At 46.1% G+C, this 12,765-nt stretch overlaps 1 pseudogene across 1 annotated transcript in view; it reads left to right on the top strand.

Moving 5' to 3' along the window:
* LOC306934245 (metabotropic glutamate receptor 7-like) overlaps nt 1–12,765 on the top strand; it is a 285,618-nt pseudogene that overhangs the window by 98,216 nt on the left and 174,637 nt on the right. The window contains exon 3 of the transcript in view: nt 12,176–12,392. The product of the transcript in view is annotated as a metabotropic glutamate receptor 7-like (transcript). The remainder of the gene's footprint in view (nt 1–12,175; nt 12,393–12,765) is intronic.

The following is a 12,765-nucleotide window of genomic DNA, read 5'->3' on the forward strand; positions in this document are numbered from 1 at the left end:
TCTCTCTCTGTGTCTGTCTGTCTCCGTCTCTCTCTCTCTCTCTCTCTCTCTCTCTCTCTCTCTCTCTCTCTCTCTCTCTCTCTGTCTGTCTGTCTCCGTCTCTCTCTCTCTCTCTCTGTCTCTCTTTTTTTTTTACTTACGCAAAAACAATGTGTGTACTTGTTTGACCACTTTGGTCTTTCAGCCCCTAGCACATCTTCCTATTCATATGAGAGAGAGAGAGAGAGAGAGAGAGAGAGAGAGAGAGAGAGAGACTATGGCACTTTGTGGTAAATCAATAGAACGGTGTCCTCTATTACAGACGTCTGTGTTTTCCTTCCATCGATCCTGTCAGCCCACATGCATTTATAAAGTGAATCCTGTCTGTCAGCCCACATGCAATCAAGCGTAGCGTTAGTTCATTGCGGCACGGAAGGCAGATGTTTATATATATATATATATATATATATATATATATATAGTTTCCCTCATTCATTCCCTATAGTAATTCATTCTGCTTCTTTAAATCAGCTGCCTCTCCAGGCCACGCCCTCATTCCCACAGTGCATTCAGGCGGCCTACTTAAGCAGCCTCAGCTCACTACTCATTCTCCATGCTGAGCTGTCAAGCAGCTTGTGCGGCGTCTGCGTGGAAATTTCCCCCACCTCCCCGGCCTCCTCCCTGTAGTTCTTAGTCCAGGGGTTATGGGATATTATTGTATTGTTTTCGATTGTGTAGATTCATTGTGTTGAATCATGTGTTGGTGTGTTATTACTGTGTATTGTTGTTCATGGATTATTGTATCTTTGGCTCTGCTCTGGGGGGGGTCGTTGATATCAGACCGCAGATTATCTGATATCACATGAGCAGATAAGCCACACCGCTATACTAACATGCAATAGCTTTGCAATAAATGGTTTATGGTCAATCTGAGCTGAAGTGTCTCAATGAATTTATAGTGAAGCCTGTCCTGTCTGTCAGCCCACATGCATTTATAGAGTGAAGCCTGTCCTGTCCTGTCAGCCCACATGCATTTATAGAGTGAAGCCTGTCCTGTCAGTCAGCCCACATGCATTTATAGAGTGAAGCCTGTCCTGTCAGTCAGCCCACATGCATTTATAGAGTGAAGCCTGTCCTGTCCTGTCAGCCCACATGCATTTATAGAGTGAAGCCTGTCCTGTCTGTCAGCCCACATGCATTTATAGAGTGAAGCCTGTCCTGTCAGTCAGCCCACATGCATTTATAGAGTGAAGCCTGTCCTGTCAGTCAGCCCACATGCATTTATAGAGTGAAGCCTGTCCTGTCAGTCAGCCCACATGCATTTATAGAGTGAAGCCTGTCCTGTCAGTCAGCCCACATGCATTTATAGAGTGAAGCCTGTCCTGTCCTGTCAGCCCACAAGCATTTATAGAGTGAAGCCTGTCCTGTCCTGTCAGCCCACATTCATTTATAGAGTGAAGCCTGTCCTGTCCTGTCAGCCCACATGCATTTATAGAGTGAAGCCTGTTCTGTCCTGTCAACCCACATGCATTTATAGAGTGAAGCCTGTCCTGTCCTGTCAGCCCACATTCATTTATAGAGTGAAGCCTGTCCTGTCCTGTCAGCCCACATGCATTTATAGAGTGAAGCCTGTCCTGTCAGTCAGCCCACATGCATTTATAGAGTGAAGCCTGTCCTGTCAGTCAGCCCACATGCATTTATAGAGTGAAGCCTGTCCTGTCAGTCAGCCCACATGCATTTATAGAGTGAAGCCTGTCCTGTCAGTCAGCCCACATGCATTTATAGAGTGAAGCCTGTCCTGTCAGCCCACATGCATTTATAGAGTGAAGCCTGTCCTGTCAGTCAGCCCACATGCATTTATAGAGTGAAGCCTGTCCTGTCAGTCAGCCCACATGCATTTATAGAGTGAAGCCTGTCCTGTCAGTCAGCCCACATGCATTTATAGAGTGAAGCCTGTCCTGTCAGCCCACATGCATTTATAGAGTGAAGCCTGTCCTGTCAGCCCACATGCATTTATAGAGTGAAGCCTGTCCTGTCAGTCAGCCCACATGCATTTATAGAGTGAAGCCTGTCCTGTCAGTCAGCCCACATGCATTTATAGAGTGAAGCCTGTCCTGTCAGTCAGCCCACATGCATTTATAGAGTGAAGCCTGTCCTGTCCTGTCAGCCCACATGCATTTATAGAGTGAAGCCTGTCCTGTCAGCCCACATGCATTTATAGAGTGAAGCCTGTCCTGTCAGCCCACATGCATTTATAGAGTGAAGCCTGTCCTGTCAGCCCACATGCATTTATAGAGTGAAGCCTGTCCTGTCAGCCCACATGCATTTATAGAGTGAAGCCTGTCCTGTCAGCCCACATGCATTTATAGAGTGAAGCCTGTCCTGTCAGCCCACATGCATTTATAGAGTGAAGCCTGTCCTGTCAGCCCACATGCATTTATAGAGTGAAGCCTGTCCTGTCAGCCCACATGCATTTATAGAGTGAAGCCGGGCCGATAACTCTCCGCAATCCTACCTGTGGATCCATACGACGAGTGCGGCGGCCGACAAGACGTCAGGCTGACGGACATGGGGGACGGGAGGACGGACGGACGGGAGGACGGGAGGACGGACGGACGGGGGGGGTGGGGGGTAATTGTTAAACGTTATTTTCTGGTGTTTGTTCCTCGTTGGACTGAATTCAGTTTATTCGTCACGTTCAATTCGTCGTCATTGCAGACGGCCGGCCGGTCGGTCGGTCGCTTCTCGATCTGGTCTGAATGCGACGAGCGTTGTTCATTACTCAACCGCAACACTTGTAAAATGTCATGCCAATAAAGCCTGTTGAATTGAGAGAGAGAGAGAGAGAGAGAGAGAGAGAGAGAGACACAGAGACACAGAGAGACAGAGAACAGCTGAATAATGTGTGCTCCAGACTGCTACGGGTGCAGACAGACAGACAGACAGACAGACAGACAGACGGACGGATGGACGGACGGACGGACGGACGGACGGGCGGGCGGGCGGGCGGGGGGACGGACGGACGGACGGACGGACGGACAGACATACACCCAAGGGTGCGTTGCTGAAAGGAGGATTAGTGATATACGGGACGTAATACTTTACTCACTCCAAGCGATGATTTAACTTGAACAGGTGTCAGTCCCAGTCCCCAATTTACTCCTATAATCGACTTAGCGGGGAGCTTTATTTAATTGATAACGCACTTGGAATCAATCAATCCTGCAGTGTGTGTGTGTGTGTGTGTGTGTGTGTGTGTGTGTGTGTGTGTGTGTGTGTGTGTGTGTGTGTGTGTGTGTGTGTGTGTGTGTGTGTGTGTGTGTGTGTGTGTCTATTCCCGAAGGCTGACAAGTTAAGCTTTAATGCTTGTAATCTTCCGTGGAGGAGAAGAAGACATAATAATCAAGTTTTCGGGGAACCAGTGTGTAATTTAATCATTTTCTTTACTTTCGTGCCACCGGCGCCTTAAATGGCAATTCTCCCCCATTTCCACTTAATTTGAAGTCAATTACCTGCAAGAGAGAAGAACGGAGAGTCAGGGAGGGAGAAAGAAAGAAAGAATGAATGAATGAATGAATGAATGAATGAATGAATGAAAAAAACCCCACAGGTGCCACATTCTAATCATTGTCTGTTTTCCGTTACAATTCCTTAATTTTAATCCTCGACGCCCCTGCGCTTTCTCCCAATCAGGGTTTAAACCACGTTTTTCATAACAGAGCTAGGTCAAAGTTGTAATTAACCCATTTTGGGCGGGAACCCCTTTTGGTGTTTTAAAGCATTATGTTATACTTTAGCTATTGAAAAATAGCAGATCTACAAGCTCCTAGCGAGTGCCGCGATATGAACTTGTAGATCTGCTATTTTAGAAAATCGTGAAAATGTGCCTCAAATCTTTGAATATATATTATTACAGAGTGAACATTTTAACTCAAATCTTTGCTTCTGGGGAGGTCCCTGGAACAACATATTTTCAGATGGGGGGGGGGGGGGGGGGGGCGGAGGCATATTACATATCATTTTTAGGGTCCTTGGCATGAAATATCGAGCACCACTGAGACAGAATTTTTTTTTTTTAATTTCGACGTCAGCCCTAAAAGGGTTAAGATCCCACACAGGGCTGAGAAAGTGAATGATTGTCCTGCTACGGGAGCAGCAAATTCCCCTAGAATGAGGACCGCTGTGTTCTTGGTGGACAGTGGCGTGCACAGATAGACACTAGGGGGTGCTAGAGCACCCCCTGCCCTTTTGGCAATGTGCCCTTTTGAAAAAAAAAAAAAAAAAAAACTTTTTCTTTTCTTTTTCTTTAAAAAAAATAGCAGACCTACAAGCTCGTAGCGCGCCACTCGGTGGCGCGCTATGAGCTTGTAGATCTGCTATTTTTCAATAGCTAAAGCATAACATAATGCTAACACCAAAAGGGGTTCCCGCCCAAAATGGATTAAGGCAACCGGCCGGTTCCACGCGCTGCACAAGGTGCCCTTTTTTAACTTGAGCACCTGCCCCTCTAAATGTCTGTGCACGCCACTGTTGGTGGAATTACATCAATACAGTCTGAGTCTGGGGCAAAGGCACCGACGACACCGCCATCTGTAAACGGATCCCTGCAACAAAAGGGATTAAAAAATACAAAATAAACGAGGGAGAATTTGTCCAACGCAGTTCTCCAGCCCAGTGCTGATTTTTTTGTTTTAGTCATAGTTTTTTTGGAATAAAACTTAATTACATTTTAGTCATATTTTAGTCATCTGAAATGTTTCAGTGTTAGTCTAGTTTTAGTCGATTTTGGCGGGCCTTGATGGTGTTTTAATGGCTGCTTTTAGATTGGTTGCATGCTGAACATAGCCCGATCTACAAGCACGTCGCGCTGCGACGCGCTGTGAGCTTGCAGATCTGCTATTTTTAGAGCGCAACCCACAGTGCCTATAGTCCCTCCACGTGCCGGATGGCCCGCCCAGTACCGGGCAGAGTAGTTCTGGAGCAGCGGATTGTGTGTTCCGTTTTTTTCCCCTAATGGGACTGATCGAGGGTATAGCTACTGGGACGTAAGTCGGGACTTGATCACCCCGGCTGGGTCGCCCGAGTGAGGGGTATGATGTTCGCGAGACCCGAAACCCAGAGGACCTTGGGATACATCACTGAGGATACGTCCCAGGTGCATCCATGCGATGTTTTTTTAGTTCTTAAAGGTGTAGTGAAATGAAAAATACGTTTTTCACACTTTTAGACCATATCCGTGGTCATCATATGGGCATACCTAACAATGGATGCCAAAAAAATGGGCACATTCTCATTTTTGTTTGTTTTTATATCAAAAGTCCATAAAAATATATTTTGTATTACTTCCTGAAAACGAAAACGTGCTGCGTGATGACGTGTCGAGGCCCACATCGATAAAAGCCAATAAAAATGAAGCTCACCCGTTTAATTCCCCATATCTCCGCATCCGTCCAGCACTGGCAGCACAGCTGCTACTGATTACAGAAATCCTCTGTTTTTATTCCCATTCAAGATAACATCCAGACAGTGTATTACTCAGTTTCAACTTAATCATCACGCTAAAATATGTATCTCAAAACATTATAGGGTAGAAATAAGCCACATAACAGTAAACTGGTACAGCATGGCCGTCTATCTGATTTGTATACAAACACACACCATGAGGTGCGTGCCTGCGTATAGCAGAGCTACCGTCCCTAGCTACCGTCCCATGATCTCCCATCGCCTGAAGGGATGCGACGCTCTGATTGGTTCAGAAACTTCAGACCGGTGTTTCAACTTGAAACCGTTTGAAACTTCAAAATAAAATGTCCACCATTTCCGTTGCACTGCACCTTTAAAGTGTCTTGTCCACTTGTACGTCCCTGACATTTTAGTCTTGTTTTTATTTGGTGGCAAAATTGGCAATATATTTAGTCCTGGTTTTAGTCTTCAAAGCTTAGTTTTCATTTAGTTTTCCTCCGTGGAAAAAAAGGTAGTCGACAAACATTTTTCGTCATAGTTTTAGTCGACAAAATCAACACTGTCCAGACAGATTGTTTGTCAAGTCCTCCAAACAGCTACTATACATGCAAACAGATGGCACTTCTTGCCCTGCTTTTTGGGGGGAAGGAGGAGGAAGAGGAGGAGGAGGAGGAGGGGAGAAGGAAGAGGAGGAGGGAGGGAAGGCAGAGAAGTGTTTTTAAATGCAAATGACTGTCGATTTTCGATTACTTTAGCTTTTTCTCTGCCTCTCTTTTTAGACCCGGCACTACTCTATTCAGTCTGAAACATCTGAAGTGGTTTAGCTGGTGGCAGTATTATGCCCTCAACTGTCTGCCGTGGCTGTCGGGCAGAACAAACTTGTATCTCTTTTTTTATTTGATTTAATTTTTTTGCGTATGATGGAGATGTGTGAATGGCCGAATACTTACTAATCCTTATACTAATCAAAAGCGTCACGCAAAGGTAGCAAAACTATAGCCGCTCTACAAGCTCACACATGTGACACACACTGTGATGCGTTGGGAGCTTGTAGAGCTTGTAGATCTGCAATGTGTGCTAGATATATATTTATTTTTTAAGGATTTTGACAGTGAAAGTGTAAGTGGTCTGTCTGTGATATAAATCTAATAATACATCGATATATAACCAACGAGAAGTACTAACGAGAGCTTGTGACCAAGTATCTTTGGTTCTTTCCCCGTTTCGATTTCCCAAAAATAGGCCCATTAACACATTCTGGGCGGGAACCCCTTTTGGTGTTTTAAAGCATTATCTCATACTTTAGATAATGGAAAAGATAATTTTCAAAAAATAGCAGATCTACAAGCTCATAGCGCGGCACCGAGTGCCGCGCTATGAGCTTGTAGATCTGCTATTTTTTGAAAATTTGTGAAATATATATTTGAATATCTTTGAATATATATTCTTTCAGAACGTTTTAAATTTCAAATATTTGCTTCCGAGGGGGGGTCCCTGGGGGGTTCCTACATATTTTCAGATGGGGGTTGGCGGCCAAATACAGATAATTCTGGGGGTCCTTGACATGAAAAAAGGTTGAGCACCACTGACATAGAAACATATTTAAGGTTTTTCAGAAAACTAGTAAGACGTTTTGTAGAATCGAGCTCATTCTAAATTGAGTCCGATCCGAGCCCCTTCTTCTTGCCGCGCGGCGGCTCCTCAATTTGCCGGCTTTATGTGGTTGACCCGCTTTGAGCCGCGGGTCGGGACTATAACTCACATTGTTGAGGGAGCGACCGACGGGCCGACCCACCGGCCGACGGGGAAGCGAGGAGAGGCTCCAGAATCCCATCAGCGGAGCGCTGTGTCCTCATTCCCCCGTGGCCCCCCCTGTGTCCCCCCGGTGTCCGGCTGCCGTTGATAATAGAAATGGATGGCTTTCATACCGCGCTGAGATTAAACAGCGAGATGGGCCTGGATCCCAGACGAGGACACCGACCCCCTCTCTCTCATTCTGTCTGCGTGTGCGTGCGTGTGCGTGTGCGTGTGCGTGTGTGTGTGCGTGTGCGTGGGTGTGTGTGTGTGTGTGTGCCTGTGTCACTGTACTTCTGAGGACCGCATGTTCCCACCAACGTATTGCAGAATTCGAGGAGTAGACGTTTGTGAGGACATTGTTTTTGTTCCGTTACAGCTGTACTGTAACTTTAATTTTGTAGTAATAGTTTTGGGTTTGTTTGTGTATTTGCATTGAAGCCCCCCTAGTGGCTGATGTTCACAAGGTCTCTAAGAGCTGTGAGCTTTTATTGCGACGTTGTGTTTCCTGTTTCCTCTTGAGCAGAGTAATCAACTCAACCGGGATCAGATGTTACTCATAAACACACACAACTCTATGACCTATGGTCATGAAGTTTGGGTCAAGACCGAAAGAATAAGGTCGCGAATACAAGCGGCCGAAATGAGTTTTCTTCGACGGGTGGCTGGCATCTCCCTTAGAGATAGGGTGAGAAGTTCAGTCACACGAGAGAGACTCGGAGTAGAGTCACTGCTTCTTCGCCTGGAAAGGAGCCAGCTTAGGTGGTTCGGGCATCTGGTTATAGGATGCCTCTCGGGCGTCTCCCTAGGGAGGTCCTCGAGGCACGTCCCACTGGGAGGAGACCCCGGGGCAGACCAAGCCGTAGTTGAAGGAAACGCATCGACTCACTGGCCTTGGAACGTCTCGGGATCCCCCAGGAGGAAGTCACTAATGTTGCCCTGGAGAGGGAAGTCTGGAGCTCTCTGGTGGAGCTGTTGCCCCCGCGACCCGACTACGGATAAGCGGTTGAAGATGGATGGATCAGAATCAGATGAGTCGTGAACACACAGAACGCATGCAACAACATGCGTGAATTTAGTCCCCCAAGTGTACAACTTAGATTGTGTTCTTTGTGCGTGTGCGTGCACAATGTGTGTCTAGTTATTCTGGCTGCTGATATGACACTGTCTAGTTATTCTGGCTGCTGATATGACACTGTCTAGTTATTCTGGCTGCTGATATGACAGTAGGTGCGTTTCCATAAAGCCATTTTTTGCGCATTAAGGCTCTTGCGCAAAATCTCCTGGATGGAAACACATCAATATGCGAATAAGTCTCCATTTTTCGCAAAACCACTTTTTCGCTTGGAGGTTGCGGATTTAGGCTTTTTCGAAAAAAGGGAAATGCGCAAATAGTGTATGGAAACACTTGCGGAAAAGGTTTTTAATTAGAAAGCATTGAACTTGCATTATATCGCTTTTGAACAGTTGGAAAATAAAATAAAAAACGATGGGGAGGCAGTGGAGATTAATAATTGTGTAGTGTGTTCAAAGATCCCATATTAAGTCTGAATCCTCCCGAGTTGATCGGGGCGCTCCGATCATTTTGATATCTGGATCGCTACTGTATGGATGCAAGACACACACACACGCACACACACGTGGTGTAGTAGACTAAACTTTTATATAACCTATAGCTGCCTGGGTCCCTGCAGGCTATTTTCGATTTCGATCCATGCATATGCTTCATCTATTCTTATATATCATAAGATAAGCAACCTAAACGTGTAGGCTATAGGCTATATAGCCGATGAAACAAGTTATTCACAACTGTTTGCAGCTGCAATCAATCAATTTACAGTATAAACGACCAGTATGCTCCAATCGAGTCCCGCGACATATAGGCTACATGTGCCCCGAATATATTAAGACAAGCATTACACAACAAATAGTTCTTTGTACTTGACTGTAGGTGTCGTCAATACTGTGAAAGCAGCAGATGCCCGCTGGCTTGCTGTAGACTTGCTGACGGTCGGTCAGCCGCTGACCAGGGATCAGATTACAGCGCAGTATATGGGGTCCCGTCCGTTAAACAAAGCGCATCAAATCCCTAAATCAATGGTGTGAACATGGATTAGGACTACTTTACATGAGCCTCACTTTACTGGCAAAACAGTGCCAACTACTGCATATTGAATGAACTTATTTCATATGCGCATTTTATCAGTTTAATGGAAACACAGACAATTCGCTTTTCTTTTTTCGACTTAATGAACATACGCTTCCTTTTTTCGCAAAGGCTTAATGGAACCGCACCTACTGTCTAGTTATTCTGGCTGCTGATATGACACTGTCTAGTTATTCTAGCTGCTGATATGACACTGTCTAGTTATTCTGGCTGCTGATATGACACTGTCTAGTTATTCTGGCTGCTGATATGACACTGTCTAGTTATTCTGGCTGCCAACTCGTGTATCTTGTACAGTAGATTGGCTAGTTGCATGTATTATTATTTTTTCACTTTTAGGTTACGGTTGAAGTGGCATAATGTTGTTCAAATGGTATTCCTAAAATTGGCGTACAAAGATATTGATGTCCTCATTAGTAACGCATGCGTGTGTGCCAATGGGACGTGTGCGTGCGTGCGTGCGTGCCTGCGTGCGTTTGTGTGTGTGTCTGCAGTGTCTGCGTCTGTGTCTGTGCGTGTGTGTGTGGTGAATGTTCACAGCATGGGCTCTTGTTTTCACCACAGTAAACAAACTAACATTGTATTAGTATCTCTTCCCCGTGTCCATCCCACACCATAAACTCCTCAGTGGATGTATGGACCAAATGGACCCCTACTCTCAGTGTATGGACCAAATGGACCCCTACGGGCCCGTTTGGGTCCCTTTATAGTTCAAAGAGGATACATTTAAGGCATGTTAAAGTGTTTTTATATCGGTATTGCACATCTGTCCGTGAGGGATTTGACATTGTTTATCCCACTAAAATCCTGAAGGCTGATTTGACCTCTGAGACCGATAAATGAGCTAGTGTGTCCAAAGTGTATAGTTGGCGTACTTTGTAGAGGTTTATTGTTAGTGTACTTTGTAGAGGTTTATTAAATGTAGTTAGTGTACTTTGTAGAGCAGGTTCTACTGCGTTGTAAAGGCTCATTGTTACACAGTAATGTCCATTGGGATGATCCTGTGAACATAGATCCACAATATGCTGATGAGACACTTCTGAAGTAAGGAGGATAACCGCACACTATTTGGCAGTTCCCTAAACATCAGGAACTTCATGGAATACGCTCCCCTCCCACGTTAAACTGGCCCCTTCCATCGAGGCTTTTAAATCTCGCCTTAAGACCCACCTTGGGGCACGGTGGCACAGTCAGTATAGTGCTGTCGCCTCACAGCTACTGTAGAAGGTCCTGGGTTCGATTCCCGCTGGGGAGGCTGTGGGCTTTGGGGGGCGTGTTCTCTCCTCTCCCGCGCTATACGTCCGGACGGGGAAACTCCCCCCTGTCAGGTGGAAAGAAGCAGCTTGGACCCCTCATGCATAGAAGGAAGCATGAGGTCAGTCCGCTGCCCCAAAATGGCTTTTAACCCTGGTTGAGAGGTTCTATGGTCTATATTTAACCATGTCTGCTGGTGCTGCTGCGTCTTGTATTCTTCAGTGATGCGTCTCAGTTTTTGTTGATTTTTACTGTGTTCTTGATGTCGTTTTTCTGAGTTTTAGCTACAGAGTATTCCGTTCGTTATTTTCCTGTGCAGCACTTTGTACACCTCGAGTTGTAAAATGTCCTTTATAAATGCAGTGGATTGGATCGAGCGTTCTATACGCCGTTGGTCTGCCGTGCGTCCTTATCCTCGATCGGCTCGATAAGTGTCCAGAATAAGGGCCAAAGTGATTACGACGGAAGCGGCATAACGACACTGCTTGGGGTCAATAGGTCAGGAGGCTGGAGGGGACTGAGAACCACTGATTTATAGAAGCATTCACCTGCTGGAATGATTTCAGATAATTGATGTGTTTAGTTTGTGTGAGGTCAAGGTCCTTAACACGCCAGGAGCGTGGTGGATAAACCATCCCCCCCAAAAATGCATCAAGCTATTAAGCTTGATGTAGCTTATTAAGCTAATAGCTTATTAAGCTAATAGCTTATTAAGCTAATAGCTTATTAAGCTATTAGGCGGCTATAGGAAGCGCAATGTGAAATTACTGCCGCTCCAGCGAAACCGTCGTGAAAAACTGCGTTTAGCGTTAGGGCCAATTCATACTCCTATTTTACCACTGTAGCGCCGAAATGATTTCGGCTCGTCAGAAATTTTCAGTAGCACCGAAGAGCCGACTTTAGGACGGTACCCCCCCCCCCCCCCCCCCCCCGAACCACAAATGACGTCACATTTAGCCGAACCCACTTTTATTCGGCTCTAAAATAGGAGTATGAATCGTGCCTTAGAGTTAGCGTTTGGGTTTGTACCGTAACAGGGTTAGTAGAGTCGGACACCGCGTCAAACGCGGCGTTGGGCCGACGACAACGTCAATATGAGAGTCAATCAGAGTGAAATATGGACACGAGGGTATATTAATTTGAGCTGACTAATGTGCACTAATAGAGGAACCTTGCTTATGCTACATGCCTGCCTGTCACTTTTGGAGCAATAGAAAGCTCCTGTTGTATGAGTAAAGGGATTTTGTGTTGTGTATTGTATATTTTAATGTATTGTCCCTTTTTAAAGTTTGTATTCTTGTTATCTTTTATTATTGTTTGGACCCAATGTTTTACACATTTTGTGTCAATAAAGTAACTAACTAACTAGGAAATGTCCATGGACACTAGTGGCTCCATTGCATTATGTTACACTTTAGCTATTGAAAAATAGCAGATCTACAAGCTCGTAGAGCTCGTAGCGCGGCACTCGCTAACTAATCTCTCTCTCTCTCTCTCTCTCCCCCTCTCCCTCCGCAGATCCCTCAGATCAGCTACGCGTCCACGGCTCCGGAGCTGAGCGACGACCGCCGCTACGACTTCTTCTCCCGCGTGGTTCCTCCGGACTCGTTCCAGGCCCAGGCCATGGTGGACGTCCTCACGGCTCTGGGGTGGAGCTACGTCTCCACGGTGGCGTCCGAGGGAAGCTACGGCGAGAAGGGTGTCGAGGCCTTCACGCAGCTCTCCAAGGAAGCAGGTGAGAGGAGAGAACCTTCACGTAGCAGCTCTACAAGGAAGCAGGTGAGAGGAGGCAAGGCCTTCACACAGCTCTCCAAGGAAACAGGTATAGAGGAGACAAGGCCTTCACGCAGCTCTCCAAGGAAGCAGGTAGGAGGAGAGAACCTTCACGTAGCAGCTCTACAAGGAAACAGGTGAGAGGAGACAAGGCCTTCACGCAGCTCTCCAAGGAAGCAGGTAGGAGGAGAGAACCTTCACGTAGCAGCTTTCCAAGGAAACAGGTGAGAGGAGACAAGGCCTTCACGCAGCTCTCCAAGGAAGCAGGTAGGAGGAGAGAACCTTCACGTAGCAGCTCTACAAGGAAACAGGTGAGAGGAGACAAGGTCTTCACA

This window comes from Electrona antarctica (assembly GCF_951216825.1).
Source record: "Electrona antarctica genome assembly, chromosome: 2".
NCBI lineage: Eukaryota > Metazoa > Chordata > Actinopteri > Myctophiformes > Myctophidae > Electrona > Electrona antarctica.